The following is a 17,500-nucleotide window of genomic DNA, read 5'->3' on the forward strand; positions in this document are numbered from 1 at the left end:
TGTGTGTGCGTGTGTGTCTGGTGTGTGTGTGTGTGTGTCTGGTGTGTGTGTGTGTGTGTGTGTGTGTGTGTGTGTGTGTGTGTGTGTGTGTGCACTCACCTAGTTGTACTCACCTAGTTGTGTCTGCAGGATCGAGCATTGACTCTTGGATCCCGCCTTTCGAGCATCGGTTGTTTACAGCAATGACTCCTGTCCCATTTCCCTATCATACCTGGTTTTAAAATTGTGAATAGTATTTGCTTCCACAACCTGTTCCTGAAGTGCATTCCATTTTCCCACTACTCTCACGCTAAAAGAAAACTTCCTAACATCCCTGTGACTCATCTTCCAGCTTCCACCCATGTCCACTCGTTCTGTTACTATTCCGTGTGAACATTTCGTCTATGTCCACTCTGTCAATCCCTCTGAGTATCTTATACGTTCCTATCATGTCCCCCCTCTCCCTTCTTCTTTCTAGTGTCGTAAGGCACAGTTCCCTCAGGCGCTCCTCATACCCCATCCCTCGTAGCTCTGGGACGAGTCTCGTTGCAAACCTCTGAACCTTTTCCAGTTTCATTATATGCTTCTTCAGATGGGGACTCCATGATGAGGCGGCATACTCTAAGACTGGCCTCACGTAGGCAGTGTAAAGCGCCCTAAATGCCTCCTTACTTAGGTTTCTGAATGATGTTCTAACTTTTGCCAGTGTAGAGTACGCTGCTGTCGTTATCCTATTAATATGTGCCTCAGGAGATAGATTAGGTGTTACGTCCACCCCCAGGTCTCTTTCACGCGTCGTTACAGGTAGGCTGTTCCCCTTCATTGTGTACTGTCCCTTTGGTCTCCTATCTCCTAGTCCCATTTCCATAACTTTACATTTGCTCGTGTTGAATTCTAGTAGCCATTTCTCTGACCATCTCTGCAATCTGTTCAGGTCCTCTTGGAGGATCCTGCAATCCTCATCTGTCACAACTCTTCTCATCAACTTTGCATCATCCGCAAACATCGACATGTAGGACTCTACGCCTGTAAACATGTCGTTAACATATACAAGAAATAGAATTGGTCCCAGCACCGATCCTTGTGGTACTCCACTTGTTACTGTTCGCCAGTCCGACTTCTCGCCCCTTACCGTAACTCTTTGGCTCCTTCCTGTTAGGTAGTTCCTTATCCATGCTAGGACCTTTCCCTCCACCCCCGCCTGCCTCTCGAGCTTGAACAGCAGTCTCATGTGCGGTACTGTATCAAAGGCTTTTTGGCAGTCCAGAAATATGCAGTCTGCCCAACCATCTGCCCATGTGTGTGTGTGTGTGTGTGTGTGTGTGTGTGTGTGTGTGTGTGTGTGTGTGTGTGTGTGTGTGTGTGTCTGGTGTGTGTGTGTGTGTGTGTGTCTGGTGTGTGTGTGTGTGCATCAGTTATCCCCCCAACACACACACACACATGACGTTTTAAAACCTGTTACTGGCGTCAACATTATAACAACTTAGTGGCGTCACACACCTCGTACACGCCATATTTAAAGCAGTTTCTTGTCGGTGCACGGGAGGACCAGGTAAATAAAGGAGAAACGAAAAAGGGAGGAGGTTCGCAGAGGAGGAGGAGGCGTGAGGAGCGAGCTGAGAATAATTATGAGGGGGTGAAATATGATGCAGGGTAGCAGGAGGAGGTGAGGTGCAGCAGAGCAGGCGGCTGGGCAAGTGTTATGAAGGGCCACCACCTGTCTGTCTGTCCCATGGCACCAGGAATGGGGGGACGGAGAGGTGAGAGAAGATGGACGGAGAGGTGAGAGAAGATGGATGGAGAGGTGAGAGAAGATGGATGGAGAGGTGAGAGAAGGTGGATGGAGAGGAGAGAGAAGATGGACAGATGCAAGATGAGATGAGGTGGATGAGGGCACCAGGTGGATGAGGGCACCAGGTGGATGAGGGCACCAGGTGGATGAGGGCACCAGGTGGATGAAGGCACCAGGTGGATGAGGGCACCAGGTGGATGGCGCCAACCTCAGGCATCATTCCAAAATCAGAACACAAACAGAACCTGTTAAGGGTGGCTTATGTAGCTGTATTTACTATTTGTGCCTGAGGAATCGTGCTCTTAGCTCTTGGACCCCGCCTTCTAACCAATCTATTCTTTCCTTTATTATGTCTACTACACATTTCTCTCTAACACATACACGTCCCCAGGAAGCAGCCCGTAGCAGTTGTCTAACATGCAGGTACCTATTTATTGCTGGGTGAACTGGTGCAACAGGTCAAAGAAACTCTGCCCATTTTGTTCTGCCTCGACCGGGAGTCGATCCCTGGCCTTTAGGACTACGATCCCCAAGCACTGTCCTCTCGGCCGCGAGGCCCTCACCTAGTTGTACTCACCTAGTTGTGTGTGTGTGTGTGTGTTTGTGTGTGTGTGTGTGTGTGTGTGTGTGTGTGTGTGTGTGTGTGTGTGTGTGTGTGTGTGTGCGTGTGTGTGTGTGTGTGTGTGTGTGTGTGTGTGTGTGTGTGTGTGTGTGTGTGTGTATGTGTGTGTGTGTGTGTGTGTGTGTGTGTGTGTGTGTCTGTGTGTGTGTGTGTGTGTGTGTACTCACTTAGTTGTACTCACCTAGTTGTGTCTGCAGGATCGAGCATTGACTCTTGGATCCCGCCTTTCGAGCATCGGTTGTTTACAGCAATGACTCCTGTCCCATTTCCCTTTCATACCTGGTTTTAAAATTATGAATAGTATTTGCTTCCACAACCTGTTCCTGAAGTGTATTCCATTTTCCCACTACTCTCACGCTAAAAGAAAACTTCCTAACATCCCTGTGACTCATCTTCCAGCTTCCACCCATGTCCCCTCGTTCTGTTACTATTCCGTGTGAACATTTCGTCTATGTCCACTCTGTCAATCCCTCTGAGTATTTTATACGTTCCTATCATGTCCCCCCCTCTCCCTTCTTCTTTCTATTGTCGTAAGGCACAGTTCCCTCAGGCGCTCCTCATACCCCATCCCTCGTAGCTCTGGGACGAGTCTCGTTGCAAACCTCTGAATCTTTTCCAGTTTCTTTATATGCTTCTTCAGATGGGGACTCCATGATGAGGCGGCATATTCTAAGACTGGCCTCACGTAGGCAGTGCAAAGCGCCCTAAATGCCTCCTTACTTAGGTTTCTGAATGATGTTCTAACTTTTGCCAGTGTAGAGTATGCTGCTGTCGTTATCCTATTTATATGTGCCTCAGGAGATAGATTAGGTGTTACGTCCACCCCCAGGTCTCTTTCACGCGTCGTCACAGGTAGGCTGTTCCCCTTCATTGTGTACTGTCCCTTTGGTCTCCTATCTCCTAGTCCTATTTCCATAACTTTACATTTGCTCGTGTTGAATTCCAGTAGCCATTTCTCTGACCATCTCGGCAACCTGTTCAGGTCCTCTTGGAGGATCCTGCAATCCTCATCTGTCACAACTCTTCTCATCAACTTTGCGTCATCCGCAAACATCGACATGTAGAACTCTACGCCTGTAAACATGTCGTTAACATATACAAGAAATAGACTTGGTCCCAGCATCGATCCTTGTGGTACTCCACTTGTTACTGTTCGCCAGTCCGACTTCTCGCCCCTTACCGTAACTCTTTGGTTCCTTCCTGTTAGGTAGTTCCTTATGCATGCTAGGACCTTTCCCCCCACCCCCGCCTGCCTCTCGAGCTTGAACAGCAGTCTCATGTGCGGTACTGTATCAAAGGCTTTTTGGCAGTCCAGAAATATGCAGTCTGCCCAACCATCTCTGTCCTGTCTTATCCTCGTTATTTTATCATAGAATTCCAGAAGGTTTGTTAGGCACAATTTCCCTGTCCAGAACCCATGTTGATGTTTGTTCACAAACCTAATGTTCTCCAGGTGTGCAACCAGTCGTAGCCTAATTATTCTTTCCAGTATTTTACAGGGGATGCTTGTCAGTGATACAGGTCTATAGTTAAGTGCCTCCTCCCTGTCACCTTTCTTGAAGATCGGCACGACATTTGCCTTCTTCCAGCAACTGGGAAATTCTCCCGACATAAGTGACTCATTAAAGATCATTGCCAGAGGCACGCTGAGGGCCTGCGCTGCTTCTTTCAGTATCCACGGTGATACTTTATCTGGTCAAACTGCTTTAGTTGCATCTAGAGGTGTCAACTGTTTCATTACCTCCTCTGCTGTCACCTCTATATTTGATAGTCTTTCATGTAGGGTAACCCCTTCCAACAATGGGAGCTGCTCAGGCTTGGTAGTGAACACTCCATGGAAACTGGCATTCAGTGCCTCGCAGAATTCTTTGTCATTTTCAGTATATGCCAGCTCTGTCTCCCTTAGTCTTATCACTTGGTCGTTCACCGACAATTTTCGACATTTTCTTGCGTGTTTGTGTGTGTACTCACCTAGTTGTACTCACCTAGTTGTGCTTGCGGGGGTTGAGCTCTGGCTCTTTGGTCCCGCCTCTCAACCGTCAATCAACAGGTGTACAGGTTCCTGAGCCTATTGAGCTCTATCATATCTACACTTGAAACTGTGTATGGAGTCAGCCTTCACCACATCGCTTCCTAATGCATTCCATTTGTCAACCACTCTGACACTAAAAAAGTTCTTTCTAATATCTCTGTGGCTCATTTGGGCACTCAGTTTCCACCTGTGTCCCCTAGTGCGTGTGCCCCTTGTGTTAAACAGCCTGTCTTTATCAACCCTGTCGATTCCCTTGAGAATTTTGAATGTGGTGATCATGTCCCCCCCTAACTCTTCTTTCTTCCAACGAAGTGAGGTTTAATTCCCGTAGTCTCTCCTCGTAGCTCATACCTCTCAGCTCGGGTACTAGTCTTGTGGCAAACCTTTGAACCTTTTCCAGTTTAGTCTTATGCTTGCATAGATATGGACTCCATGCTGGAGCCGCATACTCCAGGATTGGTCTGACATATGTGGTATATAATGTTCTGAAAGATTCCTTACACAAGTTTCTAAAGGCCGTTCTTATGTTAGCCAACCTGCCATATGCTGCTGATGTTATCATCTTGATATGAGCTTCAGGGGACAGGTCTGGCGTGATATCAACCCCCAGGTCTTTCTCTCTCTCTGACTCTTGAAGTATTTCATCTCCCAAATGTTACCTTGTATCTGGTCTCCTGCTTTCTACCCCTATCTTCATTACATTACATTTGCTTGGGTTAAACTCTAACAGCCATTTGTTCGACCATTCCTGCAGCTTGTCCAGGTCTTCTTGAAGCCTCAAGCTGTCCTCCTCTGCCTTAATCCTTCTCATAATTTTGGCATCGTCAGCAAACATTGAGAGGAATGAGTCAATACCCTCTGGGAGATCATTTACGTATATCAGAAACAGGATAGGTCCAAGTACAGAGCCTTGTGGGACTCCACTGGTGACTTCACGCCAGTCTGAAGTCTCTTCCCCCTCACTATAACTCTCTGCTTTTTATTGCTTAGGTACTCCCTTATCCACTGGAGCACCCTACCAGTTACTCCTGCCTGTTTCTCCAGCTTATGCATCAACCTTTTATGGGGTACTGTGTCAAAGGCTTTCCGACAGTCCAAAAAAAATGCAGTCCGCCCACCCTTCTCTTTCTTGCTTAATCTTTGTCACCTGATCGTAGAATTCTATCAAGCCTGTAAGGCAAGATTTACCCTCCCTGAACCTATGTTGATGGATTGTCACGAAGTCTCTTCTCTCCAGATGTGTTACTAGGTTTTTTCTCACAATCTTCTCCATCACATTGCATAGTATACAAGTTAAGGACACTGGCCTGTAGTTCAGTGCCACTTGTCTGTCACCCTTTTTGTATATTGGTTCTACATTAGCAATCTTCCATATTTCTGGTAGGTCCCATGTTTCCAGTGACATGCTATACACAATGGAGAGTGGTAAGCAAAGAGCTCCTGCACACTCTTTCAATACCCATGGCGAGATTCGGTCCGGCCCAACAGCTTTTCTCACATCCAGTTCCAATAGGTGCTTCTTGACCTCATTTCTTGTAATTTCGAACCTATTCAAGGTCACATAGTTTGCTGCCACCTCTTCTAGCGCCGTGACATCTCCCTGTTCTATTGTAAAGACCTCCTGGAACCTTTTGTTGAGTTCTTCACACGCCTCTTTGTCATTCTCTGTGTACCTGTCCTCGCCCACCCTAAGTTTCATCACCTGTTCCTTCACTGTTGTCTTCCTCCTGATGTGACTGTGTAGTAGCTTGGGTTCGGTCTTGGCTTTATTAGCTATATCATTTTCATACCTTTTCTCAGCTGCTCTTCTCACACTGACATACTCGTTCCTGGTTCTCTGGTATCTCTCTCTCTACTTTCTGGTGTTCTGTTATTACGGAAGTTCCTCCATGCCCTTTTGTTCAGCTCCTTTGCTTTCATACATTCCCTATTAAACCACGGATTCTTCCTTTGCTTCACTGTTTTTTCCTATCAGGCTGGGACAAACCTGCTGACAGCCTCCTGACATTTTTGGGTGACATAGTCCATCATGTCTTGTACGGACTTGGTTCCAAGTTCTGTGTCCCAATGTATATCCCATAGGAATTTATTCATCTCCTCATAGTTTCCCTTTCGGTACGCCAGCCCTTTGGTTCCCAGTTTTTTTGGGGGGTGATAATTCCCAGTTCAACCAGGTACTCAAAGCTCAATACACTATGATCACTCATTCCCAATGGGGCTTCCAACTTAACTTTTCTTATATCCGACTCATTTAGGGTAAATATCAGAACAAGCAAGGCTGGTTCATCCCCTCCTCTCATTCTTGTCGGTCCCTTGACGTGTTGACTTTGAAAGTTTCTTGTTGCCACATCCAGCAGCTTAGCTCTCCATGTGTCTGGGCCTCCATGTGGGTCTCTGTTCTCCCAATCTATCTTCCCTTGGTTGAAGTCTCTCATGATTAGTAGTCTGGATCCGTTCCTGCTAGCCACAGAAGCTGCTCTCTCTATTATATTGATGGTGGCCAAGTTGTTTCTATCATATTCCTGTCTAGGGTCTTCTGTCATTCGGTGGGGGGGGGTTATATATGACTACTATTATAATTTTCTGTCCTCCAGTTGCTATGGTGCCTGATATGTAGTAACTGAAACCTTCACAGTTCTGAATTACCATCTCTTCGAAACTCCAAGCTTCTCTTAGTAGCAAAGCTACACCACCTCCTCCTCTCCCTTCTCTCTCTTTCCTCACTACATAGTAGTCCTGTGGAAACACTGCGTTTGTTATGATTTTCGTTAGCTTTGTTTCTGTGAGTGCTATTATGTCTGGGCTTTCTTCTAGTGCCCATTCTCCAAGTTCACTTGTTTTATTTGTAATCTCATCTATGTTAGTGTACATCTCCTTCAAGCTCACTTTCTTCTGTTCATTTTCATGTCCCTTTCTTGGCGAGCCTTCTGCTGGTGTGGGAAGCTGTTCTGTGGGTGAAAAGATCTGTGAGGTGGTTTGCAGGGTCTCAGAGGATTTTGGGGTGGGGTGGGGGTTTAAGGGAAGGGGGGACAGGTAGGGTGTTGGTTAAGGAGGTAGGGGGACATGGAGGATGCAGGGTGAGGGGGGAGGAGGGATAGGGAGGGTATGGGATGAAGGGGGAGGGGGGACAGGGGTGAAAGGTGTGAGGGGGGACATGATGGGAATGGGAATGGGGTGTCAGGGTCAGAATGGGGTTTTGGGTGGGGGCAGGTAGAGTGAGGGGAAGGGAGGGTTTCTATGCAGAGTGGGGGTGGTGGTGTTGCCCTCCCCTCTGGTGTTGCTGGTTTTGGGTTCCACTCTTGTCTCTGGGACTGTTGTGTTGGGGGCTTCGATTTCCTGGTTTGCTCCTCTCTCCCTGCACTGTGTGTGTGTGTGTGTATTCACCTAATTGTACTCACCTAATTGTGCTTGCGGGGGCTAAGCTTTGGCTCTTTGGTCCCGCCTCTCAACCGTCAATCAACTGGTGTACAGATTCCTGAGCTTACTGGGCTCTATCATATCTACATTTGAAACTGTGTATGGAGTCAGCCTCCACCACATCACTTCCTAGTGCATTCCATTTACTAACTACTCTGACACTGAAAAAGTTCTTTCTAATGTCTCTGTGGCTCATTTGGGTACTCAGTTTCCACCTGTGTCCCCTAGTTTGCGTCCCTCCAGTGTTGAATAGTTCATCCTTGTTTACCCGGTCGATTCCCCTGAGGATTTTGTAGGTTGTGATCATGTCCCCCCTTACTCTTCTGTCTTCCAGTGTCGTAAGGTGCATTTCCCGCAGCCTTTCCTCATAACTCATGCCTCTTAGTTCTGGGACTAGTCTAGTAGCATACCTTCGGACTTTTTCCAGCTTCGTCTTGTGCTTGGCAAGGTACGGGCTCCATGCTGGGGCCGCATACTCCAGGATTGGTCTTACATATGTGGTGTACAAGATTCTGAATGATTCCTTTCACAGGTTCCTGAACGCCGTTCTGATGTTAGCCAGCCTCGCATATGCCGCAGACGTTATTCTCTTTATGTGGGCTTCAGGAGACAGGTTTGGTGTGATATCAACTCCTAGATCTTTCTCTCTGTCTGTTTCATTAAGTACTTCATCTCCTATTCTGTATCCTGTGTCTGGCCTCCTGTTTCCACTGCCTAGTTTCATTACTTTGCATTTACTCGGGTTGAACTTCAACAGCCATTTGTTGGACCATTCACTCAGTCTATCTAGGTCATCTTGTAGCCTCCTACTATCATCCTCTGTTTCAATTCTCCTCATAATTTTTGCATCATCGGCAAACATTGAGAGGAACGAATCTATACCGTCTGGGAGATCATTTACATATACCAGAAACAGTATAGGTCCAAGGACTGACCCCTGCCGGACTCCACTTGTAACGTCTCGCCAATCTGAGACCTCATCCCTCACACTGACTCGTTGTCTCCTGTTGCTTAGGTACTCCTCTATCCACTGGAGTACCTTCCCTTTCACTCCAGCCTGCATCTCCAACTTTCGCACTAGCCTCTTGTGTGGCACTAGCCTCTTGTGTGTGTGTGTGTGTGTGTGTGTGTGTGTGTGTGTGTGTGTGTGTGTGTGTGTGTGTGTGTGTGTGTGTTCTCACCTAGTTGTAATTGCCTACCTGTACTTGTGGGGGTTGAGTTACAGCTCTTGCGTCTCGTGTCTCATCCCTTAATTGAATAAGTGAATAGGTTCCAGAACATTCTTAAATATCCAGTCCTTCCTTATTAACATTATTACTCTCCCTTTCCTCTCTTTATTCCCTCTCATTTATTACCACATTCCCTCACCCTTGTGAGGGAATATTACATTATTTATGACTCCTGACAGTTTAGTTTCTGTGAGTGCAATTCCATCCACATTTTATTTATTATCCCTTACTCGAGTTTATTTTCTTTGTAATTTTAGATACTGGATTACATGCTGTTATGACTACGCATCCACCAGTATGATCATACTAAGGCTTGTGTATGATTGTGCTCAAACTATATAGTGATATCTTGGCTGATTAGCCAAGTATCACGAATATTGTAATTATTATCTACTCCTCTGTGATAGTATATTATTCTTAATTTGTGTACTGGCAATGTATGTCATACATAATGTACTATATTATAATTCGGTATCAAAGTTGTTGTCATGTGAATGTGGATATATATTAGAAGTCTAGTGTATAGCAGTAGCCTAATGTCATGTTAGCTTGAAAAACATCCTTGTATGCTTATTGTATGTAATGCTACATAAATGTTGTATAGGTAACATTATGTGGACCATGATGGAGAATGTATACATTTAGTTTTCAGATGTATTACTCTCATGTATACTATGTAAATTCCATTTCTGTGTTGTTCCTTGCATTGTTCTCTTGTCATGACATTTACTGAGATTATAGCACTGTGAAATGTATACCACCTAGACTAGCTTTTGATACACATTTTGTATATATATACTTTATTGTGTATTCTTGGATACATATGTATTAACGGTTGGCCGACGTCTTGAATCCTTCCTTACACATACTTTTATATTGTTGTACATATTAATTCCTTGTGTACATATTTTTATATCATGATAAATTCTTTAATGTACTTAATTCTTCATATGTATTAGTACGTAAGGTTGTGTATTATAATTTTTATTTAGTTGTATAGTAAATTAGAACTTCACGATTGAGTTATGTCTGTAAATGAGCTAGAGAGATTTGAAAGAGTGGAGTCAGTTGCCTCATGGAGGTGGCTACAGTGTCGCGCCCCGGCCAGCTTGGCTGAAGGCGGCACTTCTCCTTGACCATCCCAGGCGACCGCATCTGTGGCGTTATGGTCCGAGATTTGTGACCTTATTTGTGTATTGTGACTGCTACATTACTTGTCATGTAACAGTATGTATACCATGGATCACTTCTACTGTTGTGCATCATGTATACCAGGTGGTAGGTGTTTTTTATATGTCGTAGTGAGGTGATATTGTGACAAACTTAAGTAATGCCATTGTACTGTATATCAGAGACATTGCAGTAGCCACATAGACTCAGACTTGGTTACAAGTGCTCCTGGGAAATAATGAACCAATAGTTAAGGAGTGTCATATCTGTGGAACAGAAGCAGAGGCGCCACTATTCACTACTTACTGGAATGTGAAGGTACTGAAGCCCTGCGCATCAAACTCAACATTAATCCAGCGACAGCAGCTGCATTAGATGCACATTCCACCGCGACTACAATGATTAGAAAAGCCGGTGAGGAATGGGACTCACTAGTGAGCATTCTGCATCTACATCTGCCACTAAGATAATATTATTAAAACATGACTAAAACCAGTGCACTAAAACAGAAGCGAAAAAGAAACAGGGAAAAAGGAGGAATCCCCACCTCCATTTAAAACTTTAACCCAAATATCACTGTAAAAAGGTTATCGCGAATAACCGAACTCAATTACGGGTTCACCATAGCCCGTGCTACTTGGACACTTCGTTCTGAGTAGCTAAATCTAAAACAACAACAACAACAACATGCTGTATATGATATTGTTTCCTCATACCTCATATGGTACCGGTTGAAACACCACCACCCGGTATTGGTATTAGCATCATATAGGCGCTAGTGTTCCACTGTGCCAGGATAGAGCCTGGTGTCAGCTGGTGCTGATTGGTGCAGCTTCCAGACCTGTTTGGTGATCATGCCCAGCTGATGAGAAGCTGGATAAAGTAATAGTGTGTGAGTTTAGTAGAATGTTTTATTTATTAATGTTATGTGGATTTATATTAATGCTCAGTAAACTGGAATATTTTTGCTAGCCTTTTACTCCCCCCTAGAACAATTGATTGATATTGGCCAGGCTATGTTTTCCAGTGATGCTGAAGGTTACTCCCTCATTACATTAATATGAGGTTCTCGTCAGTGTCTCTTAACATTACATTAATATGAGGTTCTCGTCCGTGTCTCTTAACAATACACTAATATGAGGTTCTTGTCCGTGTCTCTTAACATTACATTAATAATGTTAAAACCTCCCCGGCCAGGATATGAACCCAGGACAAAGCGCTCGCGGAACGCCAAGCGAGCGTCTTACCACTACGCCACGGAGACTGCATATTACGATGAGATCCCGTCAGTGCCCCCGTTTCACTGTTAAGAGACACGGTTCTCGTCCGTGTCTCTTAACATTACATTAATATGAGGTTCTTGATTATTTGAAAGAGAAATATGAAAGGCTTCAGATTACTAATTTAGCTGTGTCTCCTCCATATTTCCGGAGCCTGGGTTTGTTAATTGTTTGTTTTGATGACTGACTCGCGTGTGGGGGGGGGGGTAATTATTTGAATCTGAAAGGACGAAATTACCGGCAATGCTTTCCATATCAAATTATAGTGGACGTTTGTCTGTTTGTTGATGACATGTAATTAACTGAGTTTGGGAACACAACCAGTGCAGTGTGGAGGGAGGGAAGAGGAGTGGGGGAGGGACAAGATTGGGGAGAGTGAGAGGCGTTGAAAATGGCTGCCGAAAAGGAATAGGAAAAGGAAAACTATAGGGAGTAGGCAGAAAGGGAAAGGAGGTAGAGAATTGAAAAGGAAGAACAGAGAGGGGAATGAAGGCCATAAGAATTAGAAAGTAGAGGAGGGGGGGGGGGAGGGACCAGACATAACAGGATGGCAGAGTGGGCGTCGTCACAAGGGTATAATCCCACCTATGGGTAACCCTCAGCCATGGGGGAAGGCCAAGATGATAAATAAATGGATGAATTGTCCAACACAAACACCACATATAATGGCACGAAAGAGAGCCAGGTGAGTGAGAGCCAGGTACAGGTTGTCTAGATGTCTCCTAGCGACAGGCGAGGTCTCTATTGTCTCCCCCCCCCCCCCCTCTATATCTTCACGACAACCTTCGAGAAATATGTCTACTTCCGAAATTGTGAATGAGGTTGTTGTCTGTACTTCCTCGTCGACCGGTGTGTGTGTGTATGTGTGTACTCACCTATTTGTCCTTGCAGGATCGAGCATTGACTCTTGGATTCCGCCTTTCCAGCCATCGGTTGTTTACAGCAATGATTCCTGTCCCATTTCCCTATCATACCTAATTTTAAAAGTATGAATAGAGCTTGCTTCCACAACCTGTTCCCCAAGTACATTCCATTTTTCTACTACTCTCACGCTAAAAGAAAACTTCCTAACATCTCTGTGACTCATCTGAGTTTCCAGTTTCCACCCATGTCCCCTCGTTCTGTTATTATTACGTGTGAACATTTCATCTATTTCCACTTTGTCAATTCCCCTGAGTATTTTATATGTCCCTATCATATCTCCTCTCTCCTTTCTTTTCTCTAGTGTCGTAAGGTTCAGTTCCTTCAGACGCTCTTCATATCCCATCCCTCGTAACTCTGGGACAAGCCTCGTCGTAAACCTCTGAACCTTCTCCAGTTTCTTTATGTGTTTCTTCAGGTGGGGGCTCCATGATGGCGCGGCATACTCTAAGACAGGTCTCACGTAGGCAGTGTAAAGCGCCCTAAAAGCCTCCTCACTTAGGTTTCTGAATGAAGTTCAAATTTTCGCCAGTGTAGAGTACACTGCTGTCGTTATCCTATTTATATGTGCTCCAGGAGCTAGATTAGGTGTCACATCCACTCCCAGGTCTCTTTCTCGAATCGTAACAGGTAGGCTGTTCCCCTTCATTATGTACTGTCCCATTGGTCGCCTATCATCTGATCCCATTTCCATACCTTTACATTTACTGGTGTTGAACTCCAGTAGCCATTTCCCTGACCATCTCTGCAACCTGTTTAAGTCCTCTTGGAGGTTCCTACAATCCTCATCTGTCACAACTCTTCTCATTAATTTTGCGTCATCCGCAAACATTGACATGTATGATTCCCCTCCTATAAACATATCATTTACATAAATTAGAAAGAGGATTGGTCCCAGCACCGATCCTTGAGGTACTCCACTCGTTACTGTTCGCCAGTCCGACTTCTCGCCCCTTACCGTTACCCTCTGGCTCCTTCCTGTTAGGTAGTTCTTCACCCATACTAGGGCCTCTCCGCTTACTCCTGCCTGCCTCTCAAGTTTGTATAGCAGTCTCATGTGTGTGTGTGTGTGTGAGTGTGTGTGTGTGTGTGTGTGTGTGTGTGTGTGTGTGTGGGTGTGTGTGTGTGTGTGTGTGTGTGTGTGTGTGTGTGTGTGTGTGTGTGTGTGTGTGTGTGTGTGTGTGTGTGTGTGTGTGTGTGTGTGAGTGTAATCACCTATTTGTACTCACCTATTTGTGCTTACGGGGTTGAGCTTTGGCTCTTTGGTCCCGCCTCTCAACCGTCAATCAACTGGTGTACAGGTTCCTGAGCCTACTGGGCTCTATCATATCTGCATTTGAAACTGTGTATGGAGTCAGCCTCCACCACATCACTGCCTAATGCATTCCATCCGTTAACTACTCTGACACTGAAAAAGTTCTTTCTAACGTCCCTGTGGCTCATTTGGGTACTCACTTTCGACCTGTGTCCCCTTGTTCGCGTCCCACCAGTGTTGAATAGTTTATCCTTAATTACCCGGTCGATTCCTCTGAGGATTTTGTAGGTTGTGATCATGTCTCCCCTTTACTCTTCTGTCTTCCAGTGTCGTAAGGTGCATTTTCCGCAGCCTTTCCTCGTACCTCATGCCTATTAGTTCTGGAACTAGTCTAGTGGCATACCTTTGAGCTTTTCCAGCTTCGTCTTGTGCTTGACACGGTACGGGCTCCATGCTGGGGCCGCTTACTCCAGGATTGGTCTTACATATGTGGTGTACAAGATTCTGAATGATTCCTTAGACAGGTCCCTGAACGCTGTTCTGATGATAGCCAGCCTCGCATATGCCGCAGACGTTATTCTTTTTATGTGGGCTTCAGGAGACAGGTTTGGTGTGATATCAACTCCAAGATCTTTCTCTCTGTCCGTTTCATTACGTACTTCATCTCCTATTCTGTATCCTGTGCCTGGCCTCCTGTTTCCACTGCCTAGTTTCATTACTTTGCATTTACTGTGTGTGTGTATATGTACTCACCTAGTTGTAATCACCTAGTTGTGCTTGCTGGGGTTGAGCTCTGGTTTTTTGGTCCCGCTTCTCAACCGTCAATCAACTGGTGTACAGGTTTCTGAGCCTACTGGGCTCTATCATATCTACACTTGAAACTGTGTATGGAGTCAGCCTCCACCACATCACCTTCCTAATGCATTCCATTTGTCAACCACTCTGACACTAAAAAAGTTCTTTCTAATATCTCTGTGGCTCATTTGGGCACACAGTTTCCACCTGTGTCCCCTAGTGCGTGTGCTCCTTGTGTTAAACAGCCTGTCTTTATCAACCCTGTCGATTCCCTTGAGGATCTTGAATGTGGTGATCATGTCCCCCCTAACTCTTCTGTCTTCCAACGAAGTGAGGTTTAATTCCTGTAGTCTCTCCTCGTAGCTCATTCCTCTCAGCTCGGGTACTAGTCTGGTGGCAAACCTTTGAACCTTTTCCATTTTAGTCTTATGCTTGACTAGATATGGACTCAATGCTGGTGCCGCATACTCCAGGATTGGTCTGACATGTGGTATACAAAGTTCTGAATGATTCCTTACACAAGTTTCTGAATGCCGTTCGTATGTTGGCCAGCCTGGCATATGCCGCTGATGTTATCCTCTTGATATGGGCTACAGGAGACAGGTCTGGCGTGATATCAACCCCCAAGTCTTTTGCTTTCTCTGACTCTTGAAGTATTTCATCTCCCAGATGGTACCTTGTATCTGGCCTCCTGCTGTATACACCTATCTTCATTACATTACTTTTGCTTGAGTTAAACTCTATCAACCATTTGTTCGACCATTCCTTCAGCTTGTCTATGTCTTCTTGAAGCCTCAAACAGTCCTCTTCTGTTTTAATCCTTCTCATAATTTTTGCATCGTCTGCAAACATTGAGAGAAATGAATCGATACCCTCTGGGAGATCATTTACATATATCAGAAACAAGATAGGACCGAGTACAGAGCCCTGTGGGACTCCACTGGTGACTTCACGCTAATCTGAGGTCTCACCCCTCACTGTAACTCTCTGCTTCCTGTTGCTCAGGTACTCCCTTATCCACTGGAGCACCTTACCAGCTACACCTGCCTGTCTCTCCAGCTTATGTACCAGCCTCTTATGCGGTACTGTGTCAAAGGCTTTCTGACAATCCAAGAAAATGCAGTCCGCCCAGCCTTCTCTTTCTTGCTTAATTTTTATCACCTGGTTGTAGAATTCTATTAAGCCTGTCAGGCAAGATTTACCCTCCCTGAACCCATGTTGGCGATTTGTCACGAAGTCCCTTCTCTCCAGATGTGTTACCAGTTTTTTTCTCACGATATTCTCCATTACCTTGCATGGTATACAAGTCAAGGACACTGGCCTGTAGTTCAGTGCCTCTTGCCTGTCGCCCTTTTTGTATATTAGGACCACATTCGCCGTCTTCCAAATTTCTGGTAGGTCTCCCGTATCTAGTGACCTACTATACACTATAGAGAGTGGCAAGCAAAGTGCCTCTGCACACTCTTTCAGTTCCCATGGCAAGATGCCGTCTGGACCAACAGCCTTTCTAACATCCAGATCCAGCAGGTGTCTCTTGACCTCCTCACTGGTAATTTCAAACTCTTCCAAGGCCGCCTGGTTTACCTCCCTTTCTCCTAGTACAGTGACCTCACCTTGTTCTATTGTGAAGACCTCCTGGAACCTCTTGTTGAGTTCTTCACACACCTCTTTGCCATTTTCTGTATACCTGTCCTCGCCTGTTCAAAGTTTCAAAACCTGTTCTTTCACTGTTGTTTTCCTTCTGATGTGACTATGGAGTAGCTTTAGGTCTTGGCTTTGTTTGCTATATCATTTTCATGAATTTTCTCTGCTTCTCTTCTCACCCTGACATACTCATTCCTGGTTCTCTGGTATCTCTCTCTGCTTTCTGGTGCTCTGTTATTCCGGAAGTTCCTCCACGCCCTTTTGTTTAGTTTCTTTGCTTCCATACATGCCCTATTATACCATGGATTCTTCTGTTGCTTCTCGGATTATTCCCTTTGGGCTGGGATGAACCTATTTACTGCTTTCTGGCACTTTTAGGTAACATAGTCCATCATATCTTGTACAGACATATCTCTGAGGTCTGTGTCCCAAGGTATTTCTTTTAGGAAACTTCTCATCTCTTCATAATTCCCTTTTCGATATGCCAGCCTTTTGTTTCCTAGTTCTTTTTTTTTGAAGAAAATTCCTAGCTCTACCAGGTACTCAAAATTCAAAACACTGTGGTCACTCATTCCCAAGGGCGCTTCCATCTTAACTTCCCTCATATCCCACTCATTTATGGTAAATATCAAATCAAGTATTGCTGGTTCATCTCCTCTCATTCATGTTGGTTCCTTGATGTGCTGGCTTAGAAAGTTTCTTGTTGCCACGTCCAGCAGCTTAGCTCTTCATGTTTCTGGTCCTCCATGCAGGTCTCTGTTCACCCAATCTATCTTCCCATGGTTGAAATCTCTCATAATTAGTAGTCTAGATCCATTCCTGCTAGCAACAGAAGCTGCTCTCTCTATTATGCTAATGGTGGTCATGTTGCTTCTATCATATTCCCGTCTGGGTCTTCTGTCATTTGTTGGTGGATTATATATGACTACGACTATAGTTTATTGCCCTCCAGTTGTTATGGTACCTGCTATGTAGTCACTGAAACCTTCACAGCCCTGAATAACCATCACCTCAAAATCCCAGCCACCTCTTCCTTCCGTCTCTTTCCTCATAGCATATTAGTCCTGTGGGAACACTGCATTTGTTAGCGTTTTTGTTAGCTTTGTTTCTGTGAGGGTTATTATGTCTGGGTTTTCCTCTAGTACCCATCCTCCAAGCTTATTTGCTTTATTTGTAATTCCATCTATGTTAGTGTACATTGCCTTGAGGCTCACTTTCTTCTGTCCCTTCTCAAATCGCCTCCTTGGTGAGTGTTCTGCTGGTGGGGGAAGCTGTTCCATGGGTGTGAGGATCTGTGAGGTGGATAACAGGGTCTCAGAGGGTACTGGGATGAGGTGTGGGGGATCCAGTGAAGGGGAAGGGAC

Source organism: Procambarus clarkii, chromosome 4 (genome assembly GCF_040958095.1).
Source record: "Procambarus clarkii isolate CNS0578487 chromosome 4, FALCON_Pclarkii_2.0, whole genome shotgun sequence".
NCBI lineage: Eukaryota > Metazoa > Arthropoda > Malacostraca > Decapoda > Cambaridae > Procambarus > Procambarus clarkii.